The sequence below is a fragment of the Monodelphis domestica genome, chromosome 4 (genome assembly GCF_027887165.1).
Source record: "Monodelphis domestica isolate mMonDom1 chromosome 4, mMonDom1.pri, whole genome shotgun sequence".
NCBI lineage: Eukaryota > Metazoa > Chordata > Mammalia > Didelphimorphia > Didelphidae > Monodelphis > Monodelphis domestica.
In genome coordinates, this window is record NC_077230.1 from 9,466,820 (window position 1) to 9,483,859 (window position 17,040).

The 17,040-nt window shown below is 38.2% G+C and overlaps 1 long non-coding RNA gene across 2 annotated transcripts in view; it reads right to left on the minus strand.

Moving 5' to 3' along the window:
• LOC130458938 (uncharacterized) overlaps nucleotides 1–17,040 on the minus strand; it is a 23,453-nt gene continuing 6,413 nt past the window's right edge. Inside the window, exons 2-3 of one of the 2 annotated variants that reach the window (XR_008918286.1) lie at nucleotides 12,118–12,247; nucleotides 1–254 (exon numbers count right to left, since the gene is read on the minus strand). This is a non-coding gene — a long non-coding RNA (uncharacterized LOC130458938). Of the gene's footprint in view, nucleotides 255–8,506; nucleotides 8,692–12,117; nucleotides 12,248–17,040 lie in introns of those variants that run through there. The other variant, XR_008918287.1, reaches the window with a different exon arrangement.

Here is a 17,040-nt window from a genome sequence, read left to right on the forward strand (position 1 = left end):
CTAAAATACCACCTAAGATAGTGAATAAAGCCTTTATTTTTAATCTCCCAAACCTCCCTTTTACAGTTGGCTGAGCCAGAAAAGGGGTCAACCTTACAGAATCTTCTGTTGCTGGCAGCTTGAGTGAGGGTTGGATAGTAGCCATCTTGGACTACAGGAGCCCAGTCTACAGAATGCCAGCTCACTCCAAGGGGGTAGGGTTTCTTAAAGTCGCCATAGAGATTGTGTTGTTTTTTTATGAACGAGGTTTTTTCCTGTGAAAGGCAAATATGGATATTAATGTATTGGTAGTGATAGCATATCTGGCTATGCTATCCCAAATTGGTTTCTGGGTTTATGACACCATCTGCAATGTGATTCCAGAGTATCTGTGGTCTCTGATAAGATTAATAGCTTATTGGTATTGGATCAAAGAGGAAGTGGGACACTTGTGGTCATTCTTCCCTGTAGCCTATGGGACAGTCATCTCCCTATGGCATCTGCTAACCTGCTTAAAGACAAGATCCGTGGCAAACAAATACAAAAAGCAGAAGATCCAAAACTAGTTTTGGCCCTCTAGGAAACCGATTGAAACAGTTATATCAAGAACTGAAAGACACGAAGGCAACTAAAACAGACAATGACCCAGAGCAAACCACATCCACAGAAACTAGCATATAGACAAGCAAACCATGGGGGAGCTGAGAGTGCAGAAACTGTCCTCCCTATACATGATTACGCCAGGCTGAGTCAGGATTCAGAGATTGTTCACCTTAAAATACACAAGCCTTTCTCTGCAGCTGATTTAGAAGGGCTGAAGAGAAGAATGTCCAAATATTATCTGGAGCCATACAAGGCTTTTAGAGCTGAAAAGGGCAATTAGATTGTATGACCAGAATTTCCAGGATGTGGAACTCCTTTTGGGGGAACTTTTGACCCCTGGGGAAAAATTTCAATTCATCAACAAGACTAGGGAAGACCCAAATCTTACCGACTGGTCATTTGTTCACTCAGATCTGGAACTCTAACCCACACAACCTAACTTAACCTAACATGTAAGGCAAGAGAACACTTGGTAGAGGCCATGAAAAGCTTCACTACCCATCCAAATTCTTGGAGCAGATTTGAACAGATGCACCAAGAGCTCACCGAGCATCCTTCTCTGTTCCTGGATAGCCTGGTTGAAGCTGCTGAAAAGGTCTTGGGCTTCCCCGAGCAGAGTGAGCAAGTAATACAATGTGTGAGGAGGCAATTCCTCAAAGGCTGCACAACCCCAATCAAGCAGTATTTCAAACAATTCTGTCTCAAATTCGAATCTATGACCCTGGAAGATCTGATGAAATCTTCCACATATTTATTTGACTCAAACCAAGAACAGCACTGGGAAAGGGATGAACAGATCAAAGATCTTAAACAACTGAAAGAGGCAAAAGATACCATAAAACAAAAGGAGATTGAGGAAGTGAAAAACCTAGCTAACCTAAGAACTTATAGGCAACCCAGGGTACAAAACCAACAAACTAGGCAAGCTACACCAAAAAGGTGTTTTCTTTATGGAAAGATAGGCCACATAGTGAGATTTTGTTCTCTAAAGGCACAAATAGACCAGAAAAACACAAAAAGATCTTATAACAACAATCAATACAAATACAATAGAAACAACAGATCCCAGAGCTGTGACCATTGCCACTTAAAGGCAGAAGCCCCAGACCTGGGTACAATGCAAAAAATTATTTCCCAGGGTTCTCATTCCACGTATTCCACAGCTCTATCAAAATGGGAACAAGTATGTAACCTTATAAAGCCAGGAAAGTGCATTACCATTAAAGGGAACAAGAAATAGGTACAAGGAAAGTTACAGGGCAAAGAAACCAGATGCACAATATCTAGTTGAAGAAATAAGCTTTGGGGATAGCAGATTTAAGGGCAAAACCTCTGAGCAGATTGCAGAGGAAGAGGAAATGTTAAGGGATGTCATTAAAAAAAAGCAAAATCTTTGGAACACAGGGAACATAGAAAGGGGTATAAGACAACAATAAAGATAATATAACTCATATTATAACACACATGGAGAATTTACTAACTTGCAGAGACAAATGTGTAGCAGTTACAAGGGAAAACAATAGAAGTCCTCAATGCAAAATAAAAAATGATTCAAAACCAGAACATAGCAACAACATATTAAAAGATTTCTGAGTGTTCCATAAGCCTTGAAGTGCAGAAGGCAGAAGATAATCATGAGAACTTACCTGATGGGTTCTGTGAGGTGCAAAAAGCAGTTTCCAGCATCCAAACATGCAGACCTACAAAACAAGGGATGCTAGGAAATGTTGCTACAAAGGGGAATTCAACCAGCAATGACAGAACATCAAAACGAAACCCAGAAGTCAAGGAGTTCCATCCTAAAGCTAATAAAAAAAAACATCACAACCTCACTGACAGTAAAATCACCAAGTCAGGCTTGCAGCACTGAAATGCAACCTGAAAGTTCAGGAAGCCCTGAATGCTTAACACAAAAGGACATGGGAAATCTTAGACCAACATGAAAGAACATGAGAAGGGAAGGAATGGGAATTGGGAAACACAGCTACAAACACACAAAACAGCTGCATGAACCACAAATGTCTTTACATATTGCAACTCTGTCAGAAAGGGATGAGAATTGGTATCCATCATACATTCCCTTTATACCTCACATTGAAAAGAACTCAATGATACAAGTTTCTCAAGAAGAGGAATTCTTGGTAGCAACATCAGCAGATATCCCTACAGCTATAACAAATGAAGGAAAGCATACGCAAAGAAGCAGAAACAACATGGCTTGTACAAAGCTTAACATCTAACACATAAGAAAGCACAGAGAACACTGCACAGTCCACAACAGTCCCTAGCAAAACTATGATTCCCAGCAAAACTACGATTCCCAGAACCCCAAACACTTCCTGTCATTAAGTACTGACATAGACAGGATATATAAACTGGGTGGAGGTCTCTCTCTCTCTCTCTCTCTCTCTCTCTCTCTCTCTCTCTCTCTCTCTCTCTCTCTCTCTCTCTCTCTCTTTCTGATTTTTCTTCCTGTCAAAGCTTTGGTGGAGCAGGCTTTTTGAGCAGGTAGAAAAAACTTAGCCACGTAGTTGTGTTTTGTTAGATGATAAACATAATACTTGAAGTATTACAGATTAATTTAAATGCTACACTTGCATTCCTGGTATAAATACCACCAAATCATAGTGAATAATTCTTGTGATCACTTGCTGGAGTCTTTTTGCTAGTATTCTACTTACGATTTTTGCATCTATGTTCATTAAGGAGATTGGTCTGTAGTTTTTTTCCCTCTGTTTTTGACTTGCCTGGCTTTGGAATCAGTACCATATTTATGACATAAAATGAATTTAGTAAAACACCGCCTTTGCTTATTTTGTCAAATAATTTGTATGGTATTGGGATTAGTTGTTCATTAAATGTTTGCTATAATTCACTTATGAATCCATTTGGCCTTGGAGATTTTTTCTTAGAGAGTTCTTTGATGGCTTGTTCAATTTCTTTTTCTGATATAGGATTATTTAAGTATACTATTTCCACTTCTGTTAATCTAGGAAGTTTATATTTTTGCAAATATCCATCCATATCACCTAGATTGTCATATTTGTTGCCATATAATTGGGGCAAATAGTTCTTAATAATTATCTTAATTTCTTCTTCATTAGAGATGAAATTGCCCTTTTCACCTTTGATACTGTTAATTTGGTTTTCTTCTTTACTTTTGTTTATTATATTAACCAGGAATTTATTTATTTGTTTTTCCAAAGTACTAGCTCCTAGTCTTATTTATTAATTCAATAGTTCTTTTACTTTACATTCAATTTTATTAATTTCTCCTTTGATTTTTAGTATTTCTAATTTAGTTTTTATCTGAGCATTTTTAATTTGTTTTCTTTCTAGGTTTTTTTTTAATTTGCATGCCCAATTCATTGACCTCTTCCCTCTCTGATTTGTTGATATATGCACTTAGGGATGTAAATTTTCCCCTGAGTACTGCTTTGGCTGCATCGCATAGATTTTGATATGATGTCTCCTCATTGTCATTCTCTTCAATGAAATTATTGTTTCTATGATTTGTTCCTTAACCAACCAATTTTGGAGAATCATATTATTTAACATCCAATTAATTTTTATTTGCCTCTACATATACCTTTAATTATTATTTTATTGCATTATGATCTGAAAAGTTTGCATTTATTATTTCTTTTTTGCATTTATTTGCAATGTTTTTATGCCCTAGTACATGATCATTCTTTGTGAATGTACCATGTGCTACTGAAAAGGTGTATTCCTTTTTGTTCCTATTTATTTTTCTCCAAATATCTATTAACTCAAATTTTTCTAAGATTTCATTCACATCTCTTCCCTCTTTATTTATTTATGTTTTGATTTGATTTATCTAGTGCAGCTTGCTCTCTATCTCTCTGACAAGGAGCTGGCAGGCTGACATGATGCTGAAGATCTCTGTCTTTTATGTGTTTGTTTTATCTATGTCATTCCTCCCTTAATCTTTAAACCTTCCTTCCATAGTCTCCCAGCTCTTGGCTTCCCTTCTAGGTGATTAAACCCATGAGAGAATTTCTTTAAGAGGCTGGTACTCTTTAGTTCTCCAATTCATCTTTTGAACACTTCTTTTAAGCCTACTTACTATACAGTTCTCAAGAAGTCCCCAGGTATAAAGGGCCTAAGAAAGTTTCCCAAATTGAATTGTCTCTCCTTAAACGATTTTCTAAGTCTTCTGTTTTTTTAATGAGATGCTTCATATTTTCCTCACTTTTTTTCATTCTTTTGGTTTTGTTTTATAGTGTCCTGCTGCCTTGTGAGGTCACTTAATTCTAGTTGTTGTATTCTGGTTCTTAAAGAATGGATTTCATCCCTAGCTTTTTGGTCATCCTTCTCATTCTGGTCTGATTTTCTTTGGAGGTCATCTTTCATCCTCTTTACCTCATCTCTCATCTCCTTTGCCTTGCCTTTCATCTCCTTTGCCTCATTTTCAAGCTGGTTGATTTTGGCTTTTAAGACACTATTTTCTGTTTCCAGATGATTTATCTTAGTTTTTAAGTTCTTTTCCCAGTTGTCTTCAGCCTCTCTTAATTGTGTTTTGAATTGCATTTTGAGTTCTTCCAAAGCCTGTATCCAATTCTCTGGGATTTCTGTTTTATTACTTGCCACCTCCTCTGTTCCATTTGCTATTTGTTCGTTGCCTATATAGAAGCTGTCTATTGTAATTTCTTTCTTTTTCTGTTGTTTGCTCATATTTACCACTTCTTTATTCCCTGTATTTGTCTGTGCTCTTGCTCCTCGTGTTTTTTTTTTTTTGGTTTTGGGGTTTTCTGTCAGTCTCCCCTCTTGGAGCTTTGTCAGGAGATCTCTCCGTGCAGTGTGTGGGGGATGGGTGTTGGAATTTGAGCTTCCTTGTCCTCTGGAGGCTTTTGATTGGATTAAAGTCCAGCAATCTGTGGGGGAGGGGTATTGGATCTTGGGATTCCCTGACCTCTGAAGACTTTTGATGGGATTAAGTTCAGCTGGGTTGGGCTGGGTGTGCTCTGAGGCCAAAACCTCCTGGAAGGCTGGAGCAATGTGGAGGGTCTCCCCCACTCTGACCAGGCTGCCCACTCTATGCTCCCTCTCCAGCTCCTTCCCCGCCGTCTGTGTTCGACACTCTGAGCCCGGCACAGCCCTGTCCAAAAGGTACACACTCCAGACCAGCACCTTTGCCCGCCCAGAGGTTCTCGCTGCCGCTGGAGGTTTAGTGCTCTAGGTGGGGCCGGAGGGGTCCTGGGACCTTCCTTCTGCCTTTCCCTTAAACCCAAGTGTTCTCGGATTCCAGCTTTGGAGGGGGGGCATACTTTTTGAATTGAGTCCAGCAGGAGGGTTCCTTGGCTCTGTCTTGTTGTTAGGTTTGATTTTCAGTCCCCTACGAGGGGGTCTATTCAGAGGTCTATACTTCTGCTGCTTCTAGACCACCATCTTGACTCTGCCTCCTGGTTTCCCAGATTGAGCACATTTTCCTTCCTCTTTTTTTCAGTATATACATGAGGAACAATGATAATGGTACAAATTCCTTTTTACCACCAAGGTAAAACTACATTACAGGCTATACACCCACATAAACATGAAACCAGTACTCTACAGAATCTTGAATATCCTAATCCAGGCACCAGGAGTCATTATGAAACAAGTCCTTCTGCAGCTTCCTATAAAAATCTGGCTAGTCCAGGCTTCACTATTATATTAGTTGGAGTTAGGTAATTTTATAGAGAAAGCAATCTCTGGTATCTTTAGGTTCAAAGCACTCCAAAGTGACATTTAAGAGGGTTCTGTTAGTGTTTAAGAGAAACTGAGAAAATATGTCAAAAAGTAGGTGGACCTTAGAAATGGCAGAAGGGTAGTTGTGTGGTAGTTATCACTGACAGTGGTGTTGGGAGGCATTATTAGATAGACAGCATTCAAATTCAAGTACTAAATGTTAAATGGGGACTATTTACCCTGAAGAGGGATCCAGGGCCAGAATATCAAGGTTTCTTGAAAGCACCATCTTTGGGTATACGGGCCATCAGGAAACACAAAAGCAACAAGGTAATCAGTCCATCTGATTGGGGTAGAGATGTTTTGGTTAAAGTATAAGGGATTTTTCCTAGTAATTGTTTTGTTTGCTGCTATACAAGTATAGTTATCAAAGCCAAGTTCTTTTACTGTGATGCTCAGTTCCCTTAAGATTTTAGAAACACAGCAGCAGTTTCAAAATCGTTCTATGAATCAATTTGGGGTTGCCCCAACTTTCTTGTGAGAGGGGATATCAACCCTCATTTTACTGCCTAGAACGGAATATTGTGTAAATGGAATTTTGTCCTCCTTTGTTTATTTTAACTTAATCAAGAACTTGGAATTCCCCTTGTACTAGAGATGAAAACTTGGTGAATTATAGTGGAGGGAATTTTAGAGAAGTTGCACCAGGAAGTAAGCAAAGAAAGAGACTGAATATTGAGCCCCTCCCCTACACTACTTCCTGTTTCTTTCTTCCCACCTGTCTGGATGAAGATCTTCTCACAGATGGCATGTTGAAAAATTTCCCACTAATAACCAAATCCCAGAACTAGTACTTTAACTAAACGGTCTTTTATTCTTTGGGGAGAGGGAGTAAAAAGAGGTTGGGGGAAAGAGGGAAATTAGGGTCTCCCTATTCTAAGTTATCTTGTTGATTGAGGGCTTTGAAATAAAATCAATTCATAAAATAAAATTCTCTTCCCCTCAGGGTAGATATTAACAGCACTGCTGACAAGTCTCTCCTGGAAAAAATCAAATATCTCTTCAGCTCTCAGTATAGGTAAAAGGCAATGGCCAGAGAGGAGATGAAGGAGGTCTGTCTTCCACCTTCAGGAAGAAACAGCCAAGAATGAAGTCCCAGGCAGCTGGAGCCTCCTAACTGCTTCCTTCAAGGTTCCATTGTGTGAATCTTGAAATTTCTCAGACTTGTGAATGTTAAAAATTTCCACATTGGGGAATTCTCCATTGGAACAATTCCCTACTGGGAACATTCCCCATTTTGACAGTGAGAACTTGACTTGGATCAGAAATGGGAGGACCTCTACTCCACACCTACTTAAGGACTGCTTTATGGGAAAAAACTCCTTGCTAAACAATGAGGGTACGTGGGCCCATACTTATAGTGAGGCAAAAAGTTCTTTAAGCCATGCCTATTTTTAGAAGTAATACAAAGGGGTGCTAAGTACCTATTAAAGGTCAGGCAACTTGTAAACTTGCCAGGAGCAAAGAGGTGAAAACTTATTCAGAAGTTTTTTCTGATTCAAACTTACTAAAGGGATTAGTCGACCCAGCAGTGAATTCAGAATGAGCTGTCCTTTGGAAAACGTCTACTGTGATTGGTAGATGGAAGAACTTAGGGGAGGTGACATAGGAGAAAACCCCCTATATAAGAAAAAGCAGAATCTCTTATGAGGATCCTTTTGGAGGATCTCTTGAGAGAGGCTCTGGAGAAGGGAAGCTCTTGGAGGACAATCTCTAAGGAGGTCTCACTGGAGCTCCTCTGAGGGGACTCTGTCCCTCTGGAGGCTCTTGAGAGAGGCCCTTTGAAGCAGTCTCTGGCTGGAAGGCTCTTTGAGAAGGACTCTGGCTGGAACTCTCTCTGAGGAGACTCTGTCATTAGAATCCTTGCTTAGACAGACCTTGTGGTGAGTGATAAAAGACTGACTGACTGATCTCTCTCTCTTAAGACTCAGGTCTAGGCCATGTTGGCTTAAGGCCCTTCATACTTATTTCCTTTTTCTCTCTTTCTCTCTTTTCTTTAATTCCTCATTGTATTTTAATTAAATTCTCTATAAAACCCAGTTGACTTGGGTATATTCATAATTGGGAATATTTCTGAAGCTCTCTCAGAGGGGAGAGAAGCTTCAAGGTAGGAAGATAGAGATAGGACAGAAATTTTAGATACCACGAGGGGGATGACGGAGTCAAATTAGAGATATGAGGTGGTCAGAATGAGTCTTTATTAATTATCAATGAGCCACAGCTAAGCTCTGATCAAAGGACCCTTCCGAAGGCTTTTACCAGTCCAGAGATCCACATTTAATACCACACAGGTCAGAGAGATGAAAGAGAAAGATTAAAGATGGAGCTTGGCCAATCCTGCAAGGACAGCCATCAGCTAGCCTGAAAGAGAAAGAGAGAGAGAAGGTGGAGCTTGCTGGGCTACTTATACACTTTGGTACACAGTACATAGGGATGATCCTCATTGGTTAATGACAAGGCATAGGTGTGGTTTCTCTTAACCAGGCGAGAACAAAGAAACTTGTTTTCCTGCTTAACCTGGGGGAAGCTCGGTTCAAGGGTCAGAGGCCTTCCCAGCCATGAGCAATACTGAGCATGCTCAAGACTGAGCATGCTCTCTTTTAAGGCAATCTGCACATACCAACCGTTCCCCTTGCCCATAGCTAGGGGTGGACTGCTACACTTTTAATGCCTGACTCCCCTTTAAATTTGCTGGGGAGAGACCTTCTATGCAAACTCAGAGCCACAATAACTTGTTCACCAGATGGTTCTTTATCATTGGAAGTACCAGAGGAATCTTTAAATTTACTCCCTGTACTTCTCTCGGAAAACCAGGAGGCAAAAGAGCCTTCCACTTTTGAAATACCTAAAGATATACCAGAGTCTCTTTGGGCCACATCTTCTGATGTAGGCTTACTTAAATCTGCTGTTCCTGTGCAAATAAAAACTAAATCTAGTCCACCTCCTTCCATCCCTCAGTATCCCCTCTCAAAAGAGGCAATTGAGGGTATTACACCAGTTATTAACTCATTAATAGAACATGGAATAATAATCACTTGCAAATCTGAATACAACATGCCCATCCTGCCAGTTAAAAAACCAAAAAGAGGGCCCGATGGCAAGCACCTCTATAGATTCGTACAGGATCTGATGGCAGTGAATAATCACGTTATAAAGAGACACTCCATAGTTTCTAACATAAATACTATTATTTCTTCTATTCCTAGCACAGCTATATACTTTACAGTAGTAGACTTGTGTTCAGCTTTCTTTTCCATATCTATACATGAGAACTCCAGGCATATATTTTCTTTTACCTGGAAGGGCTCACAATATTCATGGAGTCGGCTGCCACAGGGTTATGTGGAAAGTCTGAGTTTATTTGAGCAAATTTTGAGCCAAGACACAGACAATATAGCATTTAAAAATAGTAAATTAATCAAATATGTAGATGATCTACTCTTGGCTTCAAGAGACGCAAAAATATGTTAAGAATATAGCAAACACCTTCTTATGGAACTGTACAAAAGAGGACATAAAATCTCGAAGGATAAAGTTCAGTGGTGTCTCCCTAAAATAGAATATTTGGAATTCATCTTGACTGCGGGTACTCGTTATATTTCTCCAAAACAAATTGAGAATATTCAAAATTTAAGAGCTCCTACTACTAAGAAACAGTTGAGAGCAATTTTAGGAGCAACAGGGTTTTGCAGACAATGGATTCCTTGCTATGGGGAAATTACTAAACCCCTTATAGCATTAACAAAGGATTCAGTTCCTGAACCCCTCAAATTAGAGCCTGAACACTTGTCAGCTCTATCAGATCTAAAAAAGGCTATCATGTCTGCCCCTGCTCTAGGCATCCCAGATTACAACAAGCCATTTACTTTGTATGTGCATGAGAAAAGAGGAGCAGCTTCTGGCGTGTTAACTCAGACTTTGGGACCTTCTCAGCGCCCAATTGCTTATTATTCTGCTAAATTGGACCCAGTAGCAGCAGGAGCACCACCATGTCTTAGAGAAGTAGCTGCTACAGCCTTACTAGTAACAAAAACTGTTGATTTAGTATTGGGATGTCCATTAACAATAATGTGCCCACATGAGGTAGAAGCATTATTGATAAAACATAGAACACAGGCATTCTCAGATCAGAGAATTACAAGATATGAAATAACCTTATTAAATAGTGAAAACATTACTTTAAAACGTTGTACTACTCTTAACCCTGCCACCTTCCTTCCAGATTTACCAACTTCAGGAGAACCATTACACAATTGTGAAACATTAGTGTCCATGGCAGAAAAGCCTCAAGATAATCTCTTGGACACTCCCTTAGACAATGCAGATCTGATTTTATTTACTGATGCTTCCTCTTTTATAAGGGATGGCATACGTTACACTGGAGCTTCCGTAGTCTCAGAATTTGCCACTGAATAGTCAGCTTCACTACCTTCTAACATTAGCCCTCAAGGAGCAGAACTCATAGCTCTGAAGCAAGCTTGTAAAATTGCCAAGGATAAAAAGGCAACAATTTATATGGATTCTAGATATGCTTTTGGCATTTGTCACTCAGTCGGGATACTATGGCTCCAGAGAGGATTCTTAACCTCAGCTGGAAAATCCATAGCTAATGCAGAAATTATTAATGAAGTTCTTTCTGCTCTCAAACTGCCTAAAGCCCTAGCTGTAGTTCATTCCTCTGCCCATACAGGTGGCTCTGACTCTGTCTCTAGAGGAAATGACTGAGCAGATGCCACTGCAAAACTAGCAGCCATAGAAGGACCTGGATTAATTTTAACATTAACAACTACTAACTATTTAAATTTACCACTTTCCTATAATGAAAAGAGGAAAAATGGAAACAAAAATTCAAAGCAAAACAGATTAATGGAGTGTGGGTGTCATCTGAAGGAAAACCCCTGCTCCCTAGAAGTTTCTATAACCAAATTTGCCAATCTATTCATAAAAATGGTCATTTTGGCACCCAGGGCATCATGGACTCTGTCAAGAGAGTATGGATAGCCCCTGGGATAACTACTATAGCCTCTAAAGTATGTTCAGCCTGCTCCATTTGCCAGGCATATAACCAACATGCATATCATGGAAAAGCCTTTGGGGGACGTCCTCTGGCTTACACACCTTTTGAACATCTACAGATAGATTTCATAACGATGCCAAAGGCTGGACGTTATAAATTTTGTCTAGTAATTGTAGATCAACTAACCAGATGGCTGGAAGCATTTCCTGCAACCCGAGCCACGGTGGATTTTGTTGCAAAGATACTTTTAAAAGAATTTATTCTTTCTTTTGGCCTACCAGCACGTATTGACTCCGATAGAGGGAGTCATTTTACTGATTCTGTTCTAGATCAGATATATTCTTGCTTGGGAATAACTCCCAAATTTCATGTTCCATATCATTCCCAGAGCTCAGGCCAAGTAGAGAGGATGAACAAAGAACTTAAAACTATGATTGGCAAATTATGAACTGAGACCCATTTAAAATGGCCTGAAATTCTCCCTCTGGCCCTATTTTATCTTAGAAGCAGGCCTAGAGGAGACTTACATATTTCACCATTTGAGATGCTTTTTGGACATCCACCTATACAGGCTAAACCTTTCTCCCCGGCATATATTAGGGGGAGATATTACTATTGCTTCCTATATACAGGAGTTACAGCACACACTACGTGAACTTCATGAATCCGGAGCTGCAGTACAAGCTGGACCACTAGACTTTTCTCTGCATGACCTGAATCCAGGAGATAAAGTTTATATTAAGAATTTCAAGCATACTGGAGCAACTCACCTTTCGTGGGAAGGACCATTCCAAATATTGTTAACTACTCCAACATCCATAAAGATTGGAGAAAAGGACTCTTGGATTCACTGCTCACATGTGAAGAAAGCATCTTCTGCTGAGACTGATTGACTGAAACCTATCACATGCATTGGAGATAATAATCCTTAGACAAGTGAATGCTGTTGGTTTTTTTTTTAGAACACATTGAATTACTGATTTTTTCCTTATTTTTATTATTTCTTTTCTTTATTTTGATTAGAATATTTGATTTTTTTTACTGAAGGTACACATAATTAATATTAATATTTTTTCCTGCAGTAAAAGAAGTTAATATATATTCTTGCTATAATATCAATATATACCTAAAAGCTTTAAACTATGGGAACCTGCCATTTATTGATAAAATATTATAGGACTGTGATTAATGTTTGTGTCTGATTCCAGGAAATGGGATAAAAAATAAGGAGCATAGACTTAATCTGAATAGTGCCAAAAAAAGAGCACACAGGAAATACTAATGTGAGATTCGAGGTTGAGACACTTGACATACGTTAAGTCGTAGGACTTCCTTGTATCTACACTCTCTGCGAAGTACTCATACAAGTACAAAATTTGACTATCATGCTGGCTCCCTATATCCCTGAGAATGAAGAAAAAAATCATATGAGGGAATGACATTTCCCTATCAAAATAGAATTCTAATTATTCTCTTCTTATATTATGGCAACTTCCTGTAGTCTTGGCTACGAATGGCTAAATGAAATATTACTGCATTCTGTCCTACATACTTGTGGGATAGAAATTACTTTAAATTGGACCTATACAAGGACCTATTTTGAATTTTCCCTTTTGTTTTTTATTGTTTTTTCTCGTCTTTTGATAATTGACTCATACACCCCCATAACTGAACATTGCATTCTGAGCTAAACTTGATGTTTTTTAACACCTACTTCAGGGGGGATTGTATTTTAATTTAAAATCTAAGGATTTTTGAATTTTTTTTGTTTGAGATTGTATTTTTATAAAAATCCAAGAATTTTGATTTTTTGTTTAAGATTGTACTTTTATAAAAATTCAAGATTTTGATTTTGTTCAAGAGAAGAGCGTCAAGAAAGAAGCTTGAAACTTTTATATCCAGAGAATGAACTGTTGCAGAAAAATGCCGGAAAACCTACACTTCATCAAGAAGATCAAGAATGAACTTTGTATATGATTGATTGAACTAAACTTTGATCAAACATTTATTGTAAATGTACACATTTATGCCAAAAGGGACTGCCCCTAATTTGGCTTTCTGTCAATGCGCCTAGCAAAACATTGGTTTTGCTTTCTTTTCTTTACTTTCCTCTCTCACTATTCTAATTCCTCTTAGAAATTTGAATATCGTGTATATCTATAGTTAGAAGTGCATTTAGGATTACAAATTGATTATGTTAAATGATCAATGGGGAGACTAGTCTCCCAATGATCATCAGGGGGGATTGTAAATCTTGAAATCTCTCAGACTTGTGAATGTTAAAAATTTCCCCATTGGGGAATTCTTAATTGGAACAAATTCCCTACTGAGAAACATTCCCCATTTTCATGTGAGAACTCGCCAGGATCAGAAATGGGAGGACCTCTATTCCAACCATACTTAAGACTGCTTTAGGGGAGAAAACTCCTTGCTATGGGAGGACCCCTAATCTACCCGTACTTAAGACTGCTTTAGGAGAGAAAACTCCTTGCTAAACAATCAAAGTACTTGGACCCATGCTTATAATAAGGCAAGGAGTTCTTTGAGCCAGGCCTGTTTTTAGAATTGATACAATGGGATGCTAGGTACCTAAAAGGGTCGGGCAAGTTTTCTCTTGATGAGATTAGTTGACTCAGCTGTGTTTTCTCTAGTTCAGACTTACTGAGGAGATTGGTCGACACAGCAGCATTTTTTCTGATTTAGACTTACTGAGGAGATTGGTCAACTTAGCAGGAATTTAGATGGTCAGTCCTTTGGAAAGAGTCTACAGTGATTGGTAGATGTAGGGACTTAGGGGAGGTGACATGGGAGAAAAACCCCTATATAAGAAAAAGCAGAATCTCTTGAGGAGAGATATCCTTTTGTATAAATCCTTTTGGAGGATCTCTGATGAGGATCTCTTGGAAAGAATCTCTTGAGAGAGGCTCTGGAGAAGGGAAGCTCTTGGAGGACAATCTCTAAGGAGGTCTCACTGGAGCTCTCTCTGGTGAAGTCAGCTGAGATGGAGCTGGCTTGGTGTCACTAGAATCCTTGTTTAGGAAGACCTTGTGGTGAGTGTTAAAAGACTGACTGACTGATTCTCTCTCTTAAGACTCAGGTTTAGTCCATATTTATATCTATCACAGTTTATATCTTCTACCATTTTAACTCACTACAGTTTAAGACATCAACCATTTTAAATCTCACACTGTTCCCCCATAATTACTTTCCATATATATCCTGTAGAAATGCCTTTTGGTGAGAAAGTTTCCTTCCAATAAAATTGAAAGTCAAAGAACTATTGATTTAATAAATAAAACTAGAAGCTGGTACTTTGAAAAAAACAAAGTATACAAAGTACTGGTCAATATAATTTAAAAAAGGAAAGAAGAAAACCAAATTGACAGTATCCAAGGTGAAAAGGGAGACCTCACTTCTAATAAAGAGGAAATAAAGGCAATAATTAAAAACTATGATGCCCAATTATATGGCAATAAATATCGCACTCTAGGTGATATGGATGAATATTTACAAAAATATAAATTGCCTAGACTAACAGAGGAAGAAATATTCTACCTAAACAAGCCATCAAAGAACTCCCTAAGAAAACATCCCCTGGTCCAGATGGATTCACAAATGAATTCTATCAAACATTCAAAGAACAACTAATCCCAATATTATACAAACTATATGACAGAATAAGCAAAGAAAGAGTTCTACTAAATTCCTCTTATGACACAAATATGGTACTGATTCCAAAGCCTGCAGGTCAAAAGCAGAGAAAAAAAAACTACAGACCAATCTCCTTAATAAATATAGATGCAAAGATCTTAAATAAAATCCTAGCAAAGAGGCTCCAGCAAGTGATCATGAGGCTTATTGATTATGACCATGTAGGATTCATACCAGGAATGCAAGGATGGTTTAATATTAGGAAAATCAACCACATAAGTGATCATATCAACGAACAAACCAACAAAAATCACATGATTATCTCAATAGAGGCAGAAAAAGCCTTTGACAAAATACAACACTAATTGAAAACACTAGAAAGCATAGGGATAGAAGGGCATAGAAGGGCCTTTCCTAAACAGTATATATCTAAAACTATCAGCAAACATCATCTACAATGGGAACAAACTAGAAGCCTTCCCAATAAAATCAGGAGTGAAACAAGGATGCCCATTATCACCTCTATTATTTAACATTGTACTAGAAACACTAGCTATAGCAATTAGAGAAGAAAAAGAAATTGAAGGTATTAAAATAGGCAATGAGGAAACCAAGCTATCAGTCTTTGCAGATGATATGATGGTCTACTTAAAGAACCCCAGAAAATCAACCAAAAAGCTAGTTGAAATAATCAACAACTTTAGCAAAGTTGCAGGATACAAAATAAACCCACATAAGTCATCAGCATTTCTATATATTTCCAACACATCTCAGCAGCAAGAATTAGAAAGGGAAATTCAATTTAAAATCACCCTAGACAACATAAAATACTTAGGAATCTATTTGTTAAGACAACCACAGGAACTATATGAACACAACTACAAAACACTCTCCACACAATTAAAACTAGCCCTAAACAATTGGAAAAGCATTGATTGCTCATGGGAAGGACAAGCTAAAATAATAAAAATGACCATCCTACCCAAATTAATTTATTTATTTAGTGCCACACCCATTGAACTACCAAAAAACTTTTTTTACTGAATTAGAAAAAACCATAACAAAGTTCATTTGGAAGAACAGAAGATCAAGGATATCCAGGGAAATCATGAAAAAAAAATGCCAAGGAAGGAGGCCTTGCAGTCCCAGATCTCAAACTATACTATAAAGCAGTGGACATCAAAACAATATAGTACTGGCTAAGAGACAGAAAGGAGGATCAGTGGAATAGACTAGGGGTAAATTACCTCAGCAAGATATTCTATGATAAGCCCAAAGATCCCAGCTTTTAGGACCAAAATCCACTATTTGATAAAAACTGCTGGGAAAATTGGAAGACAGCATGGGAAAGATTAGGTTTGGATCAACATCTCACACCCTACACCAAGATAAACTCAGAATGGGTGAATGACTTGAACATAAAGAAGGAAACTATAAGCAAATTAGGTGAACACAGAATAGTATACATGTCAGATCTTTGGGAAAGGAAAGATTTTAAGACCAAGCAAGAGTTAGAAAAAAATTACAAAATGTAAAATCAATAATTTTGATTACATCAAATTAAAAAGTTTTTGTACAAACAAAACCAACGCAACCAAAATTAGAAGGGAAGCAACAAACTGGGAAACATTCTTTATAACAAAAACCTCTGACAAAGGTCTAATTACTCAAATTTATAAAGAGCTAAATTAATTATACAAAAAATCAAGCCATTCTCCAATTGGTAAATGGGCAATGGATGTGAATAGGCAATTTTCAGTTAAAGAAGTCAAAACTATTAATAAGCACATGAAAAAGTGCTCTAAATCTCTTATAATCAGAGAGATGCAAATCAAAACAACTCTAAGGTATCACCTCACACCTAGCAGATTGGCTAACAGGACAGCAATGTACTAAGTAATGAATGCTGGAGGAGATGTGGCAAAGTGGGGCATTAATGCATTGCTGGTGGAGATGTGAATTGATTCAACCATTCTGGAGGGCAATTTGGAACTATGCCCAAAGGGTGCTAAAAGACTGTCTACCCTTTGATCCAGCCATAC